This window comes from Arachis ipaensis, chromosome B8, assembly GCF_059453495.1.
Source record: "Arachis ipaensis isolate K30076 ecotype BB chromosome B8, ASM5945349v1, whole genome shotgun sequence".
Classification (NCBI taxonomy): Eukaryota; Viridiplantae; Streptophyta; class Magnoliopsida; order Fabales; family Fabaceae; genus Arachis; species Arachis ipaensis.
The window spans coordinates 36,304,790-36,327,274 of record NC_142443.1 but is presented as its reverse complement, the minus strand read 5'-3'; positions in this window follow the sequence as shown (position 1 = coordinate 36,327,274).

Sequence of the window (22,485 nt, the reverse complement as noted above, 5' to 3'; positions counted from 1 at the left end):
AGTCTGTATACATCCTGATCTACCTTCTTGTCACGTACTGTGTCAGCAATTTGCAAGAATTGAGCCAGAAACTCAGTAGGTTCTTTCTGTGGAAGACCGGAATACTGACAGTTTTGCTGCACCATGACAATGAGCTGAGGATTCAGCTCAAAACTGCCTGCTTTGATGGGAGGTATACAGATACTACTCCCATATGCAGCAGTAGTGGGATTAGCATATGATCCCAGAGTCCTTCTGGACTGTTCATTTCCACTTAGATCCATAATGAAGAAAGGGAGATGATGCGGATTGCAAATAAATTTTTTTTTGAAAACCGAAATTAAAATAAAATAAAATAAAATAAATAAAAAATTGACTATAATTTCGAAAATTTGAAGAAAAAGAAATAAAAGAAAATTGAAAACTAAATTAATTAATTAAAAAGATTTGAAAAAGATGTGGGTGAGGATTTTCGAAAAAAATTGAAGAGAGAGAAATTGGTTAGGAAGTTTTGAAAAAGATATATCTTAAAATTAAAGATACTTGTAAGAAAATAAAATAAAATAAAAAAAGAAAAGATATGAAAAAGATTTGATTTTAAGATTTGAGATTAGAAAAGATAAAATAAGCTAGGTAAGAGAAGATAAGGAATTTAAATTAAAAAGTTTTGAAATTTGAAATTTGAAATAAAAAATTTTTAAAATTGAAATTTGAAAATTGAAATTTGAAAGTTGAAATTTGAAAATTGAATTTTGAATTTTCGAAAAAGTCAACAATATAAGATAAGGATCTAAAAAAGATTTAAATTTTGAAAAGATTTTATTTTTAAATTTGAAAATTAGATTTTGAATTTTAAATTTTGAAATTTAAATTTTTAAATTTTGGAAGTTGAAATTTGAAATTTGAAATAAGATAATATAAAATTTTGAAAAAGATATGATTTTTTTTGAAAAAAAATAAAATTTGAATTTTGAAATTTTTAAAACTAAGATAAGATAAAATAGAGATTTTAAAATAAAAATCTGAACTGTTTTTGAAAAAATTTCGAAATATTTGCTCAAAAATAGTTAGAGAAGATATTTTTTATTTTTGAATTTTATGATGAAAAATAAAAACACACAAAAGACACACAACTTAAAATTTTTAGATCTAATGCTCCTTGTTTTCGAAAATTTTGGAGGAAAAACACCAAGGAACACCAAACTTAAAAATTTTAAGATCAAAACACAAGGAAGACTCAAGAACACTTTGAAGACTCACAAGAACAACAATAACATGAAGAAAGAACACCAAACTTAAAATTTTTAGAAAACTAAAATAAAATTTTTGAAAACTAAAGAAAAGTTAACAGGAGAACACCAAACTTAAAGTTTGGCACAAGATTTATTCAAAGAAAAATTATTTTTGAAAAAGTTTTTAAAAAAGAAGAGAGCCAATTACCAAGAACATAAGCACAACGCTCTAGCCAATTGAGCTATAAATTTAACGTATTTTAATAAGGCATTTAATAAATTTTTTTTTTTTTTGAAAACTGATATTTTGAAAAAGCAAAAAAAAAAAACAAGAAAAATCACAAAACAAGAAAAACTAAAGATCAAACAAAGAAAATAAACAAGAACAACTTGAAGATTAAGAAAGAACAATGAACACAAATTCGAAAATTTAAAAGAAAATAAAAAACATGCAATTGATGTAACACCCTAACTACCAAAGCTCACACTTCCGGCTGCGTAACTCTGATAGCTCGAACATTACGACAACACTTATACTATTTAATACTAAAATATGAGCCTGTTTAAAACTTTAAACCGCAATACCGCTCCCAAAGATACTTTCGTTCGATAACGTACATTCATAAATACCATACAACTTACAAAAACTCATAAAGAGTACATCCATATATATACATAAATATATATAAATAATATTACAAACATAATACAATACAATTCCTATCCCTCTTACAGATTATATCAAGATAAAGGCGAGGGTGCAGTAAACCATAACTAAAACAATACAGAGCATCACAACAACAATTAAATAAGCTCTTCGTAACTTCTGCGCCCATATCCTGAAAGGGGAAAAATGTAGGGGGGTGAGAACATCATCCTCGAAAGGGTTCTCAGTAGAGGGTTTTTGGGAATTACTGTAATAGGATACGTGAAGATAACCGAACCAGTGATTAATAACTGTCTTATGCCTCTTTTCAAAAACAACAGTTTTCAATAAGGTAAAGTCGGAAATCTTTTCTGAAGGAGGAACCGTTCAATTCTCAAAAACACCAAAAGCCTTTCAAAAAGGTTTATCTATACTGAACCAAAATAGCCTTTTATATTTTTCCAAATCAGAAACACAAAACCGAAATCAACCATCGGTCCATCTCAATCCAACCACGGCCCTAGACCCAAACAATCCAACCATCAACCAAATCACCACAATCCAACAGAGTCCCAGATGCAAACACAGATAGGAAGTTCAAGCACAAACAAATAGTTATTACAAGTAGAACAGTTAGCAATTAATCACATAGGCAAACCAAGTATAATATGCACACCCAACCAATGTCACACAAATGCATATGATGCATGCCTGTCCCTAGTGGCTGATGATATCATCTGTCGGTTATAGAGCCAACCCGACAAGTCCTGGTAGCTAACCATTGGACTGTCCCTCTGTCGCGCATCCCCAACTCGAGTTATACTCAACATAAACTTGATCATAATCATGATCCATATCCATCACCTTCACTGGTGAATATTTACGGGGGCGAGCTCATCCGGGGCTTTCACAGTGCCCGGCCACACTTATGACATAGGGTCAACAGAGTATCAAGTCTCAACCTGGAGCACGTGGTGGCTAGCCACTGCTACTACCCAGGGAAACTCGTATCTCAGATAGTGGAAGTGCAACATTCACATTTATCAATGATTCAGCATAAACATGCATTCAATCTCATCCATGGATCAACATCCATCTCAGCCATCCGGCTCACGGTTCATTCCAGAACCAGCCAATATTCATATCATACACAGCCATTCCGGCTCACGGTTCAATCCAGAACCAATCAATATGTATAAACATACACAGCCATTCCGGCTCTCAACAAAACAGCACTTCCACATTCAAAATCATCAACTTCATGAAATCGGCATTCAAGCCATAAATCATTTTCTCAATTCATTTCACTTTGAAATCAAGTTTCAACTCTTTTCAGCCTTGGCTTTAAAGATCTCATTTCTCAAATTATCTCAGGCTCATAAGCCACTTTTACTCAAGGTAAATTCCCCTTTTAAAACAATGCCACTCTCGGCATCCTCTTTCCAAAACTTCCATAATCATGGTAAGTTAAAAGCCTCTTTGAGATATTCAAAATCACTCATCCAACAATGGGATTTTATAACAAAGGTTTCTCGGCAGAGTCCCAAGTCTTTAGGGGAGAATAACATAACTCATTTCGCCAAATTCATTTAAAATCATTAAAACATTGGCTTTCCGATTTAAGTAATAAAATAGGATCTAAGCCAAACCGAGTCACGTAATTATTTACTTCTTTCAAAGCCGTTTCCTTTACTTAGGCAAAACCAGCTTCAACCCCCATGATAAATTCTAAAGCGTTTCAACTGTTCAAAATTGTTTTAGTCTTGCAAAAGTTCAGAGTTCAAAGAGTACTTAAAACCTTTCTCAAAACATTTCAAAATAAAACTTGTCAATAGACATTCAGGTTCTTTCAAAGTCATTGAAACTTCTTTAATTGAAACCCCCAAGTCAAATTCAAAGGCATAAACCCTTTTCGCATTCAAACAGCTTTAAAACACAAGTTTCATCTAAATAACTTTCTCTTGAAAGAGATACAATGCCTTTCTTAAGAAGTAAGACTAAATCACAATTTCCTCTTTACTAACTCATTTTGAAAGCATGAATCATCCTTTTCTTGATAATTCAAATAAAATAGCAGAAGTCTTTAACTCATCATTTTCCAGACAACATTTCAATAAAGACTCAGACTTTATAGAAATTTCGGCAGCACCTCCCCTAAAACTTGGACTTTTGCCACCCGGTTCGGGTCCCAACTAAACCGTTTCTCATTCCTTTTCAACAGCTCAAAACCAGAAATCAATTTAAAAGCAAGCTAAATCCAACAGTCGCCTCAATGGCATACCTCAAGGAAACCATTTCAAAAATCAACTCAATATCAACCAATTTAACTCATTTATAAAGCTTTAAAGAATCGGTTCCGCAATAAATCATTTATCAAAACTAGAGCAATTAAAGCAACCCAGGCTGGATTTCAAGAGCATTCTATCTTTCACATCATCAAATAATTGACTCAATTCAAACCAATCCTCAACTGATTAAACTCATTTCAAATATTTAAAGAACCAACTTCAAACATTACATTTCACAAGCCACACAACAATTCAGCCAAGCCAACATCCATAATCGTTCGAGTCAATCAAATAATACATAAGGCAAATACAATCACTAATTACACCATATCTCACATCAGTATCCATATGTAATAATTCCAATAATAAACTGTAGTTTTCGGAAAGCGCCCCTACCTCAAAACGCAATTCCATAATCCAAGCGCCTCCTAAGTTCTTTTCACCTCAACTCAAAATCAAAGGCAGCTTCAAAGCGCAGCCCCACACATTTTCGCAGCAGCATAGACAGCTCTAAATTACAACAAGCAACCTCAGTTACTAACTCTAGGAACATTAATACCGTAAAGGCTTTAATACACGTACGGGACACTAATGTAGGGCTTTTGAAACATAATTTCTTACCGGAATTTCAACACGAAGCAGCTGCAATTTTGAACCGGCCCTGGCAACAGCTCCGGCGGCGGCCAGAAGCTCTGGTGGATCAACTATAGAAACCACGCAACATCAAAACCTTATCAAGATCCAAAATGACCGAAACAACAAATTAAAATCCTTACCGACAGAGTTCTCCGGCGACTGAGCTACATTCTCCGGCGGCAGAGACGGCGGAGCAGCTCGAACAGCCAGCTGCAGTGACGGCGCTAACCAGCACCAACATCCACCACCGTTACCGCCTACCTCTCCGATTAGATCCAACGGCCGCAACTCAGCCGCAGCAACGATGAAACGGCAGCAAAAAGGGTTAGCCCCAACCCGCGACGATGGTTCTCCGACGCGACACCAGCCACAGCAGGAACGGCGGCGGTGAGACCCCAACAGCGACGAGTTTCCCGGTGACAGAACAAGCAGGACTGTCGACGGCGTGGCTCACTCACCCATCCCTGTCGCGTTCATCTCTTCTCCCTTAGCTCAGGTCGCGAACAGAGAAGATCCATGGTGTGATGATGACATGGCGACGCGGCAACGTGAGCTTGCAGCAACGGCGCCCAGATGAGGCGGCGACAGCGTAAGACAGCGTCTTTTCTCCTCTTCTCTCGCGCCAGCTTCGATGGATCGACAGTGGTGGAGGCGGCGCGAGTCCTCTCTCACCTTCGCGATTCTCCTCAGGCGACGAGACTGAGTGCCGGATGGAAGAACTGCGACTGGGCAGGGACGAACGACGCTCCTCGTGTGCGGCAGTCCGTCGGCCACGGAGGCAGTACCCAACCGGCGGCGCCAAGCCCTTTCCCTCTCTGCTTCGTTCTTTTCCTTTGTTCAAGAAGGGAAGCTGTGTACGTTTAGGTTAGAGGGGCAGCAGCTTCTGCTGCTGGTTCAGGGAGGGGAAACATTGCTGCTGCTGTGCACCGAATTGGAGAAAGGGGGAGAGTGTGTTGCTGATGGGGAAACTGGGTAATCGGGTTAGGGTTTTAGGGTTTCATTTTGAAAATTAGGGTTAAGGGCATTGTGGTAATTTCACATAAAATTGGGAATAATATGGTAATTGAAACCCAAATTAAATCCAACACTAGATGTATATAGAAAATACTATTTGCTCATCAATTTTACAAATTACTTTCAATAAAATGCCCAAATCAAATAATTAGAAATAATATACTTAATTTCTTCATTTTTCCAAAATAGCAATATTAATATTTAAAATATTACTTATCTAGTCCAAATCATATAAAATCCTTATTATTTCATAACTACCAGCCTTATACCTTAAATATAGAAAATAATCCAATAATTATAAAATTGGATAATAATCATAACTTATCTCAAGTTCAATAAATCAAAACTTGCCTTAATTATCTTTAATAAAATAATCTCTGAAATTAAGGCTATAAATAACTATATGATTTGAGACTTGATCATAATAAGACTTTTCAAAAGTTCTGGATCTTACATCCTACCCACCTTATAAAAATTTTCGCCCTCGAAAATTGATACAAAATGAAAGAAATTCCATAACAGTTCACCCTTGAACACATTTAAGGAAGAAGCAAAAACATCTCACAATATAATCATATATACAATTTTCAAATACTTTGATTGTCATATGCATAAGGGTGCAAAGGTAGGAGTGTGATTGCAAAGCAAACGTTACAAGGTAGGCTCAATGCAAGAGATAACATGGGTCAATCATGTGATAGAAGGGCAAAGCATCAGAGGCTATAAAACAGGATGGGGTTAAAATGACGTGCTTAACATCCGCACACTAATCTCATATCAACCTCAAAGCTTCAACTTTCCAACTCCATCAAGCACTTTACAATTCCCATATCCGATCATAAGCCTAACGATCGCAAGCTCGTTTGCAAGGGACAAAACACCCACAACTTATCATAACGTCACACACCTACCGCTTCACCTTCTATATACACATATCACGTCTTAAAGAACTAACGCGTCGCGTTACTACATCTACAAGTCGCACGTGATATCAAAATAATTCTCGAGTCTACTCAGAAGAATACGAGGTCTAAAAAAAAAGAGACAAATGTCAAGGACAATACTCATAGATTTGAAGGAATATATCCAATTCCAAATGAACAAGGATGTTCAAACAATGAAGTTTGCTAGAAATAGATCAATTGACAACTTCAAAGATAACCCTTGGATCAAAAAAAAGTTCAACAAGATCAATAGGAAGAAAACCAGCGCACCAGTTGTGAAACAAACTCAAGCCAAGTCGAAGAAGTATAAGGTTTACACAAGAGAATATTTCAAACCCAAGGCAAAGCTCACAGAACTCAAGAGCACAATTACAAATACTTTCGAATACATTGTTCATGAAGGAACCGAAACTTGCGGAAAAATCACTTCGCAGTCTAAAAGAAAGGTTAAGTGACAAACATTCTCCAAGAGAATAACAAAAGCAATAACGTGGCTTTGCTGTAATACAATTTTATGTTGAAACAGATCATGTAGAATTCTAAAAACAAGGTGCACACAAGTTTGGCTAAAAGCTAAAATATTTCCTCAAATATTTTAGAAAGATAATTAGGTGCACAACTTAACCAAAGGCAATCATAAAACTCAGAAAAGAAATCAAATGCTTGTTCAAAAATTCCCAAAGTTCACATTCAAACAAGCGTGTATAAAATCATGGCAAAGACGAAAGAGAAAATTAAACTCTTTTTAGAAAAGAAACTCCGAAGTAGAAATTTGCTTACAATTTGGTAAAGGAAATAAGTGGTGCGTTACAAACGAACAGGTTTCCATTAAACCACGAAGCTATTCAAAATTTCATTTAAAATAGCACATGCCAACTTAAAATCAACTTTGTCAAAATTGAACAATGGTTTCAATATCCATCAAGCAACAGAAAATAAATTCCGTTTAATATTTCTTCAAAGATGATTCAAAACCCATTTAACCAAGGCTCAAAACAAGACTCCAAAAGTGTTCTTGAAATCACAATCTCAGAAGAACATCCAAATAGTTTAAGATGTACTAAAAAGGAGTCAAGCCATACTAGAAAGGATCTTAAATTAAAGTAGTTCAAACAAGAGCCATTAGACATGAAACATCAAACAAGTTTTAAATTGATCCAAAAGAATACAAAAGTCATAGAAAAAGACAACTCAGTCATTTGTAATTTCTCAATGATAAATCTTTGACTAAAAACTCTTGTAGAGATAATGGGAGAATAAACAATGCATAAACTTGAAACGAATTAAACTGACCCACATAAGGATGAGATTCACAAGAGGGGACAAACCAAGATCAACGGTAATGTTCACAAGATGTAAAAGATCAGTCAAAAACAAGGTCAAACATGACATTCATAGAGATGGAAGATTTAATAGAGAATTTAGTCCGTTCATAGGAAGAAAGCTATGAGTCCAACATTTTCAAAAGAACAACAATGGCATAAGCCATGTAGTATGCTAAATCAAACTCAAATCAAAATGAATTGAGTAAAGTTTATCAAACGAAACTCAACCGAGACAAAAGTGGTAAATCCTTTCTTTTCAAAATTTTGAAAAATATCCAAATACATAATCAAATGAAGATGTGCACTGGAGCTATAGTAGAATTACTAGAAAGTCAATTTACCTTTAAAATAAGTGCAGTTCCGTAAACCAGTAAAAGTACATGCGAGGTATTAGAGATAAATAGTTATTAAACTGTATAAGAAATCTTCAAATATTCATATATAGATAAGTACATATCTAATCAACAGCAACTTTATAAAAATCTCAAAATTGGCTTTAATTCACTGTCAAATAAGAGGAAAACTGAATCAACAAGTTCTCTAAGAATGAACACGGAACCCGGAGTTAAAAGTCACAGCACATTAAGACAAGTTCAAGACTATATCAAAAAATACTTGAATCAAGAAGAACTCAAACAGAGGAAGACAGATGCATCAAGGATTCCAAACAAGCATATGCAACTGAGGTCAAACAAGAATGCATATGAATAGAGAAATAGAGTGGAAACATCAAATTACTTTTCAAGAGGAGTACCAAACAAGAACTTCAAGTTAGGATATGAAAGAACAGGTAGACTCGAACAGAATTCAAGACACACAACTGAATAGCCTCGAGAAAAAGTTTCTAACGTTCCCCCAACCCACGATTCACTTTACTCAAAACTCGTATTTCATCTATGATAACCCATCAGTGCTTCCATATACATAATTCACTAGTATTAAGCCGGCCAAACTTAATATCAGGAATTATGCAATGCAAGACTAACAGCGTTAATCAATAGACCGTCATGTGCATAAAGCTCTAATTCTCGTCATTCAACAAGACCTAATACATGACAAACGCTCAAAGTATGCAACTGAAGCATAGTCAGTCCATTCCTCAGGCTCTACAGGAAGAACTGCTCTGATACCATAATGTAACACCCTAACTACCAAAGCTCACGCTTCCGGCTGCGTAACTCTGATAGCTCGGACATTACGACAACACTTATACTATTTAATACTAAAATATGAGTCTGTTTAAAACTTTAAACCGCAATACTGCTCCCAAAGATACTTTCGTTCGATAACGTACATTCATAAATACCATACAACTTACAAAAACTCATAAAGAGTACATCCATATATATACATAAATATATATAAATAATATTACAAACATAATACAATACAATTCCTATCCCTCTTACAGATTATATCAAGATAAAGGCGAGGGTGCAGTAAACCATAACTAAAACAATACAGAGCATCACAACAACAATTAAATAAGCTCTTCGTAACTTCTGCGCCCATATCCTGAAAGGGGAAAAATGTAGGGGGGTGAGAACATCATCCTCGAAAGGGTTCTCAGTAGAGGGTTTTTGGGAATTACTGTAATAGGATACGTGAAGATAACCGCACCAGTGATTAATAACTGTCTTATGCCTCTTTTCAAAAACAACAGTTTTCAATAAGGTAAAGTCGGAAATCTTTTCTGAAGGAGGAACCGTTCAATTCTCAAAAACACCAAAAGCCTTTCAAAAAGGTTTATCTATACTGAACCAAAATAGCCTTTCATATTTTTCCAAATCAGAAACACAAAACCGAAATCAACCATCGGTCCATCTCAATCCAACCACGGCCCTAGACCCAAACAATCCAACCATCAACCAAATCACCACAATCCAACAGAGTCCCAGATGCAAACACAGATAGGAAGTTCAAGCACAAACAAATAGTTATTACAAGTAGAACAGTTAGCAATTAATCACATAGGCAAACCAAGTATAATATGCACACCCAACCAATGTCACACAAATGCATATGATGCATGCCTGTCCCTAGTGGCTGATGATATCATCTGTCGGTTATAGAACCAACCCGACAAGTCCTGGTAGCTAACCATTGGACTGTCCCTCTGTCGCGCATCCCTAACTCGAGTTATACTCAACATAAACTTGATCATAATCATGATCCATATCCATCACCTTCACTGGTGAATATTTACGGGGGCGAGCTCATCCGGGGCTTTCACAGTGCCCGGCCACACTTACGACATAGGGTCAACAGAGTATCAAGTCTCAACCTGGAGCACGTGGTGGCTAGCCACTGCTACTACCCAGGGAAACTCGTATCTCAGATAGTGGAAGTGCAACATTCACATTTATCAATGATTCAGCATAAACATGCATTCAATCTCATCCATGGATCAACATCCATCTCAGCCATCCGGCTCACGGTTCATTCCAGAACCAGCCAATATTCATATCATACACAGCCATTTCGGCTCACGGTTCAATCCAGAACCAATCAATATGTATAAACATACACAGCCATTCCGGCTCTCAACAAAACAGCACTTCCACATTCAAAATCATCAACTTCATGAAATCGGCATTCAAGCCATAAATCATTTTCTCAATTCATTTCACTTTGAAATCAAGTTTCAACTCTTTTCAGCCTTGGCTTTAAAGATCTCATTTCTCAAATTATCTCAGGCTCATAAGCCACTTTTACTCAAGGTAAATTCCCCTTTTAAAACAATGCCACTCTCGGCATCCTCTTTCCAAAACTTCCATAATCATGGTAAGTTAAAAGCCTCTTTGAGATATTCAAAATCACCCATCCAACAATGGGATTTTATAACAAAGGTTTCTCGGCAGAGTCCCAAGTCTTTAGGGGAGAATAACATAACTCATTTCGCCAAATTCATTTAAAATCATTAAAATATTGGCTTTCCGATTTAAGTAATAAAATAGGATCTAAGCCAAACCGAGTCACGTAATCATTTACTTCTTTCAAAGCCGTTTCCTTTACTTAGGCAAAACCAGCTTCAACCCCCATGATAAATTCTAAAGTGTTTCAACTGTTCAAAATTGTTTTAGTCTTGCAAAAGTTCAGAGTTCAAAGAGTACTTAAAACCTTTCTCAAAACATTTCAAAATAAAACTTGTCAATAGACATTCAGGTTCTTTCAAAGTCATTGAAACTTCTTTAATTGAAACCCCCAAGTCAAATTCAAAGGCATAAACCCTTTTCGCATTCAAACAGCTTTAAAACACAAGTTTCATCTAAATAACTTTCTCTTGAAAGAGATACAATGTCTTTCTTAAGAAGTAAGACTAAATCACAATTTCCTCTTTACTAACTCATTTCGAAAGCATGAATCATCCTTTTCTTGATAATTCAAATAAAATAGCAGAAGTCTTTAACTCATCATTTTCCAGACAACATTTCAATAAAGACTCGGACTTTATAGAAATTTCGGCAGCACCTCCCCTAAAACTTGGACTTTTGCCACCCGGTTCGGGTCCCAACTAAACCGTTTCTCATTCCTTTTCAACAGCTCAAAACCAGAAATCAATTTAAAAGCAAGCTAAATCCAACAGTCGCCTCAATGGCATACCTCAAGGAAACCATTTCAAAAATCAACTCAATATCAACCGATTTAACTCATTTATAAAGCTTTAAAGAATCGGTTCCGCAATAAATCATTTATCAAAACCAGAGCAATTAAAGCAACCCAGGCTGGATTTCAAGAGCATTCTATCTTTCACATCATCAAATAATTGACTCAATTCAAACCAATCCTCAACGGATTAAACTCATTTCAAATATTTAAAGAACCAACTTCAAACATTACATTTCACAAGCCACACAACAATTCAGCCAAGCCAACATCCATAATCGTTCGAGTCAATCAAATAATACATAAGGCAGATACAATCACTAATTATACCATATCTCACATCAGTATCCATATGTAATAATTCCAATAATAAACTGTAGTTTTTGGAAAGCGCCCCTACCTCAAAACGCAATTCCATAATCCAAGCGCCTCCTAAGTTCTTTTCACCTCAACTCAAAATCAAAGGCAGCTTCAAAGCACAGCCCCACACATTTTCGCAGCAGCATAAACAGCTCTAAATTACAACAAGCAACCTCAGTTACAAACTCTAGGAACATTAATACCGTAAAGGCTTTAATACACGTACGGGACACTAACGTAGGGCTTTTGAAACATAATTTCTTACCGAAATTTCAACACGAAGCAGCTGCGATTTTGAACCAGCCCCGGCAACAGCTCCAGCGGCGGCCAGAAGCTCTGGTTGATCAACTATAGAAACCACGCAACATCAAAACCTTATCAAGATCCAAAATGACCGAAACAACAAATTAAAACCCTTACCGACAGAGTTCTCCGGCGACTGAGCTACATTCTCCGGTGGCAGAGACGGCGGAGCAGCTCGAACAGCCAGCTGCAGTGACGGCGCTAACCAGCACCAACATCCACCACCGTTACTGCCTACCTCTCCGATTAGATCCAACGGCCGCAACTCAGCCGCAACAACGATGAAACGGCAGCAAAAAGGGTTAGCCCCAACCCGCGACGATGGTTCTCCGGCGCGACACCAGCCACAGCAGGAACGGCGGCGGTGAGACCCCAATAGCGACGAGTTTCCCGGCGACAGAACAAGCAGGACTGTCGACGGCGTGGCTCACTCACCCATCCCTGTCGCGTTCATCTCTTCTCCCTTAGCTCAGGTCGCGAACAGAGAAGATCCATGGTGTGATGATGACATGGCGACGCGGCAACGTGAGCTTGCAGCAACGGCACCCAGATGAGGCGGCGACAGCGTAAGACAGCGCCTTTTCTCCTCTTCTCTCGCGCCAGCTTCGATGGATCGACAGTGGCGGAGGCGGCGCGAGTCCTCTCTCACCTTCGTGATTCTCCTCAGGCGACGAGACTGAGTGCCGGATGGAAGAACTGCGACTGGGCAGGGACGAACGACGCTCCTCGTGTGCGGCAGTCCGTCGGCCACGGAGGCAGTACCCAGCCGGCGGCGCCAAGCCCTTTCCCTCTCTGCTTCGTTCTTTTCCTTTGTTCAAGAAGGGAAGCTGTGTACGTTTAGGTTAGAGGGGCAGCAGGTTCTGCTGCTGGTTCAGGGAGGGGAAACATTGCTGCTGCTGTGCACCGAATTGGAGAAAGGGGGAGAGTGTGTTGCTGATGGGGAAACTGGGTAATCGGGTTAGGGTTTTAGGGTTTCATTTTGAAAATTAGGGTTAAGGGCATTGTGGTAATTTCACATAAAATTGGGAATAATATGGTAATTGAAACCCAAATTAAATCCAACACTAGATGTATATAGAAAATACTATTTGCTCATCAATTTTTACAAATTACTTTCAATAAAATGCCCAAATCAAATAATTAGAAATAATATACTTAATTTCTTTATTTTTCCAAAATAGCAATATTAATATTTAAAATATTACTTATCTAGTCCAAATCATATAAAATCCTTATTATTTCATAACTACCAGCCTTATACCTTAAATATAGAAAATAATCCAATAATTATAAAATTGGATAATAATCATAACTTATCTCAAGTTCAAAAAATCAAAACTTGCCTTAATTATCTTTAATAAAATAATCTCTGAAATTAAGGCTATAAATAACTATATGATTTGAGACTTGATCATAATAAGACTTTTCAAAAGTTCTGGGTCTTGCAATTGACACCAAATTTAAAACATGAAACTAAACTCAAACAGAAAAACTCAATTATCAGTTTATAAAATTTTTGAAAAATTTAAAAAGAGAAAATAAGGATTTAAAAAAAAGAAATTTCAACCAAAAACAATAATAGAAGACTCTAAACTAAAAAGAAAAATTTTTTCTAATCTAAGCAACAAAACAAATCGTCAGTTGTCCAAACTCGAACAATCCCCGGCAACGGCGCCAAAAACTTGGTGCACAAATTGTAATTCACACTTTTCACAACTCGTACCACTAACCAGCAAGTGCACTGGGTCGTCCAAGTAATACCTTACGTGAGTAAGGGTCGAATCCCATGGAGATTGTTGGCTTGAAGCAATCTATGATTATCTTGTAATTCTTAGTAAGGATATCAATTATAATTATCAGTTTGGATTGCGAAAGATAAAAGAGCATGAATTAAATACTTGTTATGCAGTAATGGAGAATATGTTGGTGTTTTGGATATGCTTTGTCTTCTGAATCTCTGCTTTTCCCCTGTCTTCTTCTTCACGCACGCAAGGTTCCTCCTATGGCAAGCTGTGTGTAGGTGAATCACCGTTGTCAATGGCTACCATCCGTTCTCTCAGTGAAAATGGTCCAGGTGCGCTGTCACCGCACGGCTAATCATCTATCGGTTCTCACTCATGCTAGAATAGGATCTATTGATCCTTTTGCGTCTGTCATTACGCCCAACCCTTGTGAGTTTGAAGCTCGTCACAGTCATTCAATCCCTAAATCCTACTCGAAATACCACAGACAAGGTTTAGACTTTTCGGATTCTCAAGAATGCTGCCAATGGATTCTAGCTTATACCACGAAGATTCTGATTAAGGAATCCAAGAGATATTCATTCAATCGAAGGTAGAACGGAAGCGGTTGTCAGTCACGCGTTCATAGGTTGAGAATGGTGATGAATGTCACGAATCATCACATCCATCTTATTGAAGTGCGAATGAACATCTTAGATAGAAACAAGCGTGTTTGAATAGAAAATAGAAATAATTGCATTAATTCATCGAGACACAGCAGAGCTCCTCACCCCCAACAATGGAGTTTAGAGACTCATGCCGTCAAAGAGTACAAAGTTCAGATCTAAAAATGTCATGAGGTGCAAAATAAATCTCTAAAGTTGTTTAAATACTAAACTAGTAACCTAGGTTTACAGAAAATGAGTAAACTAAGATAGTGCAGAGATCCACTTCTGGGGCCACTTGGTGTGTGCTGGGGCTGAGACTTGAGCTTTACACATGCCTAGGCTGTTTCTAGAGTTAAACGCCAGGTTGTAACCTGTTTCTGGCGTTTAACTCCAACTTGTAGCCTGTTTCTGGCGTTTAACGCTAGAATGCAACATGGGACTGGCGTTGAACGCCAGTTTATGTCATCTATCTTTGAGCAAAGCATAGACTATTATATATTGCTGGAAAGCCCTGAATGTCTACTTTCCAACGCAATTGAGAGCGCGCCAATTGAAATCCGGTAGCTCCAAAAAATCCATTCCGAGTGCAGGGAGGTCAGAATCCAACAGCATCAGCAGTCCTTTTTCAGCCTGAATCAGATTTTTGCTCAGCTCTCTCAATTTCAGCCAGAAAATACCTGAAATTATAAAAAAATACAAAAACTCATAGTAAAGTCCAGAAATGTGATTTTTATTTAAAAACTAATAAAAATATAATAAAAAGTGACTAAAACATATTAAAAACTACCTAAAAATAATGCCAAAAAGCGTATAAATTATCCGCTCATCAAGTAGCAAGGGTTTCAATCTACCCCTCCCCCTTTCTTTAATTTCCAGCGTGTGTGTGTGTGTTTTAGAGGGAAGAGAGAGCTGAGCTTTCTCATTAAATGAGAGTTGGTTGGCCCTTGGGCCCAACTTGGATCCGGTTGGCCCGGTTTGTCCCGTTCGGCCCAATCTTGAGCCGATTTCTTTAAAGTTTGTGTCAAAATTCTCGTTTTTAATTTCTCTATCACATTACACCATAAAAACCTCATTTCTCACTTTCTAGAATATATTTTAATGTATGGGTTAATTAGCCATTAATTAACCGGGTTTTACATTCTACCCACTTAAATGGGAATTTTGCCCACAAAATTTGAATTTAGTTAACTGAGAACAGGTGTGGGTAGTCTGCTCGCATCTCTGACTCAAGTTCCCAAGTGTGTTCCCCAACACTGGATCGACTCCATGCCACTTTCACTAATGAAACTTCTTTTCCGCGCAACTCCTTAATACTTGTGTCATCAATCCTGACCGGAGTCACCGGTAGAGTCAAATCTTCTCTTAACTGCACCGATTCTGGTTCTAACACATGGCTAGCATCAGGAGTATACTTCCGAAGCTGTGACACATGAAATACGTCGTGCAGGTTCGAAAGATGAGGCGGTAGAGCCATCCGATATGCCACCGGTGCAATTCTCTCAAGAATCAGAAACGGTTCGATGTATCGAGGGTTCAGCTATCATCTCGGGCCCTAAAAGACTCTCTTCCCCAGCTTCATACCAGCATAGGAGGGATTAACATTTCCCCCCATTCAAAGCCTCATACGGAGCCATTTCGATGCCCACATGGTAGCTATTATTGTACGCAAACTCCACAAGCGGCATATACCGATCCCAGCTTGCCGGCTGATCTAGAACACAAGCCCTCAGCATATCTTCTAGGGTCTGGATCGTCCTCTCAGATTGACCATCTGTTTGAAGATGGTACGCTGTACTTAAGCTCAAACGGGTTCCAAAAGCTTTCTGAAATGCACCCCAAAACCTCAAAGTGAAACGGGGATCTCTGTCGGAAATTATAGTCGTAGGCACACAATGACATCCCACAAAGTGAGCCGACTTTGTCAGCCGGTCCACAATTACCCAGACAACATCAAAACCGGTTCTAGTCCTCGGCAAGTTCCGGGTCATGCGTTGGGTAATTAACTTCGTGAGGTCTCAACTGTCGTGAGGCATAAGCCACCACATTCTGGTGCTGCATCAGCACGCACCCCAGGCCCTTTAGTGAGGTATCACAATACACCTCAAAAGGTTGATTCGGTTTAGGTAACACCAACACAGGTGCGGTAGTCAACTTTTGTTTCAACGCTTGAAAGCTCTCTTCACACTCAGAAGTCCAAACGAATGGTGCGTCTTTGCGGGTTAACTTTGTCAATGGCAAAGCCAAATGCGAAAAACCTTTGATGAACCTCCGATAGTAGCCTGCTAATCCCAGAAAACTCTGTATCTCAGTAACTGAGGTCGGTCGTCCCTAATCCATCACTACCTCCACCTTAGAAGGATCTATAGCTACCCTTGTTTACCCACTACTTGGCCAAGAGACTTCACTTTATCCTTGAAAATATTGTTCGCTCCATGAGTCTGCGTGAGTGGTTCCCTTCTCCACCTAGCCAATAGTCACTCGCGTTTTACCAATCTTTGCAGCGCCTCACCACTGAAGTCTCTCGCTTCCGCTGTGTCACTTTGATCGCGTTTTATTAAGGACCTACCTATTCATTTATGCTAGCCAAACCTTCTATTAAAATAACTTAGTGTCGTCTAGAACATATCATAATTATTCGACCATGTGTTATGAGTGAATACCAATCTCCAATATTGTCTAAAGTAGCAAAGAATTATGTTATCAGTTTTCTTATTACCTCAAATCTGAGGATCGGATCCGGCAGTACCTCGATCCCTCCTGTATGGGCAATCTTTGACCAAATGCCCTGATTTCCCGCAATTGTAACACAAACCCGAACCATAACGACACGGCCTATTTGGGTGATGACGTCCACATCTTTGACAGCTCAAAACATCTGAAGTAGCCGCTGTCTGTTTTCCCTTACCTTTTCCTCGTAAACCCTCGTTCGTCGCAAGGTCATTCCGTCCTTGGGGGTAATGCTGTGGGTATCCTCTTCTCTTAAACTCTTGTCCTCTTGTTGTGAATCCTTAGTTGTGCTCCCTGCGGTGGGATTCCCGATGGTCATACTCTGCCTCAGCAGCCTTCCTCACACATTCATCAGCGACACGGCTCTTGTTCACAAGTTTGGAAAATACTCTAATTTCCATCGGTCCAAGAAGTCCTCCCCCATACTTGATACACTTTCACTCCTCGAAGTCTCCCGGAACCCCTTAACACATGCGGGAGAATTTGAACAACTCCTCAAACTTATCCGTATACTCAGATACCGACATCGCACCCTGCTTCAGCTGCAGTAACTCCAGTTCCTTGGCCGTCCGGGCAGAATTCAGAAAGTACTTCTTGTAGAATTTCACCTGGAAGGCATCCCAGGTGATAGGATCATTGCCCTGTTGTATGAGACTTTGGGTTCCCTGCCACCAATGTGATGCTTCCCCAGTGATCAGATAAGTAGCAAACTCGACACACTGCTCTTCAGGCACCAGCTGTGCTTGCAGTGCCCGCTCTATAGCTCGAAACCAAGTGTCGGTCTCAGTTGGATTAGTAGTCCCCTTGAACTTTAGCGGATTGACCTTTAAGAAGGTCGCAAATGTCATTAGATCTTGAGTCCTGTTTCCACCATTCCCGCCATTATGGTTATTGTTGTTCATCTGCTGTCCAAGAGCCTCAGCAGTGGCCTGCATAGCAGTAGCCATATTTTGCAATGAAGTCATGAAGTCCACCGGATCATTCGGATTGGTTTCCGGCTCATGAGTGCCGGTACGTCCTCTCCCACGGCCTCGACCGCGTCCACGAGGCGCCATCTGGTTCCTATACATACCAAACAAGCGATATCAAGTTGATCAGTCTCAATATCGGAAGTCTAGTGCTCAAAGTCCCAAATGTATGCTCATGAATGTTTGTGCCAGTTATATCAGTCAGATATCCTAATAGCACAAAACACAGACACAGAGAATGCACAGAAGCATAGTCAGTCCGTCCCTCAGGCTCTATAGGAATGAACTACTCTGATACCATAGTGTAACACCCTTGATAAACCCATATTTTATGATATATTTTGTGCCTAATTTAAGTGATTTATTCAATCCTTCACTCACTTATTCATGTTAATTACATGGTTTTACTTTCCCTTCCTTATTATGTGATATATGTGAAATACATGTTTCCTATGCTTTAAAAATAATTATTTTAATTACTCTTTATTACCATTCGATGCCGTGATTTGTGTGTTAAGTAGTTTCAGATATTCTAAACGCAGGAATGACTTAAAGGATGGAAATGAAACATACAAAAATGGAAAGATAGCACAAAATGGAGTTTTTAAAGAAACTGGCAGCGACGCGAACGCGTGGACGACGCGGCCACATGCCCAGCGCGAAAAGACAGCGACGCAAACGCGTGACTGACGCGATCGCGCGCCACGAGCAAAACGCATATGACGCGGACGCATGACCGAAGCGAACGCGTGATAAGGAAAACTCCAGATAACGCGACCGCGTGACCCACGCGGACGCGTGACAGAGGCCACGCACCAGAAATTACAGAAAATGCTCCCAACGATTTCTGATGCCCTTTTTGGCCCAGATCCAAGTATAGAAAGCACAGATTATAGGTTATAAAGTGAGGGAATGCATCCATTGAAAAGAGAATCTCCAATTATTCACTTTTGATGATTTAGATGTAGTTTTTAGAGAGAGGTTCTCTCCTCTCTCTCTTAGGATTAGGATTTAGGATTTTTCTTGCTTTCTTGATTGTCCCTTTTTATCAGGTTCAACTTTCCTTTTTATTATTTTCTCAATTTAATTTATGAACTTTTCTATGTTACAGATAATTCTCTTAATTAATGTTATTTGAGGTATTTCAGTTTATGATCGCTCTCTTTTATTTATGTTACCGTTACTTCCAATCTGAAGATATTTTTATTCGAGTAGATTTACTTTTCCCCTTTTGGTCTTGGTTAAGAAATCAGTAACTCAGGAGTTATCAAACTCAACGTGATCGATAATTGTTATCTTTGCTAATTGAATTGAACTTCAATAATTCCAGTCCTTTCTTAGGAATTGACTAGAACCTGAAGATCAGACTAATCAATCCACTTGACCTTCCCTTGCTTTAGTAAAGGCTAACTAAGTGGGATTAAGAATCAATTCTAATCACCATTGATAAGTTTAATTAGGACAGGACTTCCAATTTCTCATACCTTACCAAAAGTTTATTTTACAATCATTTACTTATTTTAATTGCAATTGAAATTACTTACTCCTTACTTTCAAAACCCCAATTTACAATCTTCATAACCAATAATAAGAACATACCTCCCTACAATTCCTTGAGAAGACGACCCGAGATTTGAATACTTCAGTTATCAATTTTAAAGGGCTTTGTTACTTGTGACAACCAAAATGTTTGTAACAAAGGACTTTTGTCGGTTTAGAAGCTATACCTGCAACGAGGATTTATCTGCGAATTTCTAGACCACGCAAAAGTCTTCTCTTCAACCCTACCACACAGAGTCTTATGCTTAAGTCATGAAACAGAGGTGGCGAGGCATTAAGACCTATAAAAATAAAATTTAGTATGTATAGTATTGCAAGGATGTTCATAACTAGGAGCCTTTGAAGAAAAAGGGGTAAATTAAAACCGATAAATCAAAACGTGCAACACTCCGATCGGTAACGTAGATTAACAGATAGAGAGTAAGATGACGCTAAGAGATATACAAAAGAGTGCCAAAATACATATATCAAGACTCGGGACTCGGCTTGCGAAGATAACCGGTCCGAGCATATAAGTATACATACATATATATAAGAGAATTACCTAAACAACCCCAAAAGACAAAATACAAAACCTGCTTCTCCAAAATAACCTCTAAGAAGAGTAAATACAAAATACATATACAGTGGAGAATATAGTATCTAAACAAGTATATGATAACCAAAATAAAAACCCAAGATACTAAGGGTCTCTGCCAAAAGGAAGTCTCCAGCATGCCTTAGCGAGGAGCCTCATATCCTGCATCTAAAAACCACAAAATCCGCATAGGTGCAGCATGGTAACAGTGCCCAAATATCTAACATGTAATGTCATGGGAATGCCGAAGGCAATCCTAGAACTTCTAGATTATAATCAAAGCGTATAAACAAGTTTAGACCATAAGAATCAAACACAGGTAACTAACTAAGGGTCTCCAGTTTAACTACAAATCCCCATTCCAAGTCCTGCAAACCTCCCAACCGCCAACAGTAATTGAGAGGCAAACATAAGTATATCAAACAAAGAAATGCACAAGTAGGAAGCAGATAAGACAATTAGGCAATTAGCAAATAATGATGCAGTTAATTAGGCAATCCAGATAAATCACACATAATGCATATGATGCATGCCTGTCCTAGTGGCTGATGAGTCTCACCTGTCGGTTATCTAGCCAATCCGACGTGTCCGGTAGCTAACCCGGCCACAGTCTCTCTGTTGCGCGTCAATACCATTAGAGGAAATACGTGCCCTGTCACCGTTAGAGGGTATATGTGCCCTGTCGCCATTAGAGGGTATCTGTGCCCTGTCACCAATTTACCATTAGAGGGTATCTGCGCCCTGTCGCCCATTTACCATTCGAGGGTATCGGTGCCCTGTCACCCTTACAACCAGAGAGAAAACATACAAACATACTCACATCCAACCTTTTCCATTCATTGTTCATTTACTATATTATTCATGAATTACACATGCATATATCCTCAGCCATACTCAACATTCATCTCAGCCGACCGGCTCAAGTTCATAATTCACAATCAACCATAAACCATCATCGCACACAGCCATTCGACTCACATTATACTCAGCCTCTCGGCTCATATCACACTCAGCCATTCGGCCCATATCATATACAACACTCCACCATCCTCCTCAACAACTCATATCATCATCTTTCATTATAACTCATCATGACATCCCCTTTCTTCACCCACAAGTCACCCTCTTCCCTAGCTTACTCTCATTCACTAGGCATTCTATATTAATTTAAGATTAAGGGATGAAATTGGGGGTTTATAAGCCTGAAATAACATCTCAGAAGATTACGAGCTTGTTGGAAATGTGAAGAGCTTGAAAACAAAGGTATAGAAAAGAACTGGGTCGCGTGCGTACGCACAGGGGTGTGCGTGCGCACACCCATAAGTATTTTTAAACGTGTGCGTACGCACGGGCTTGTGCGTACGCACAGAAAGTAAAATCTCCAAGGTTCAGCACGCACACAAGGTGTGCTAGCGCCACCACCAGCATGCCATTCCCAACGTGTGCGTGCGCACAGGCCTGTGCGTACGCACAGCTCGCAATCCTTCATTGGTTTCGCGTGCGCACAGGGCGTGCTGGCGCTGCCACCAGTAGCCCAGTCTCTGCGTGTGCGTATGCACAAGGCTGTGCGTGCGCACAGAACCAAATTCTCACCGAGTGTGCGTGCGTACAGGGCTGTGCGTCCGCACACAAACTAGAAATTATAAATTCTGCAGAAGTTGCAGAATTTAGATTTTTTGCCCGAGCTTCCAACGATCATATCTCCTTCCACAAAATTCAGATTTCAAGCAAATTTAAACCATTTTAAAGCTTATGAAATTATCTTTTCATTGATATAAAAATCATCAAATTTTGAAAACAAAAGCTCAATATATGATCCGTTAAAGTTCATCAAAATCTCGATTTTACCAAAACTTATAAACTCCGCATTTTTAAACATACATTTACCCATTCCATATAAAATCAACCCAAAACTCATCCATTCCGATATC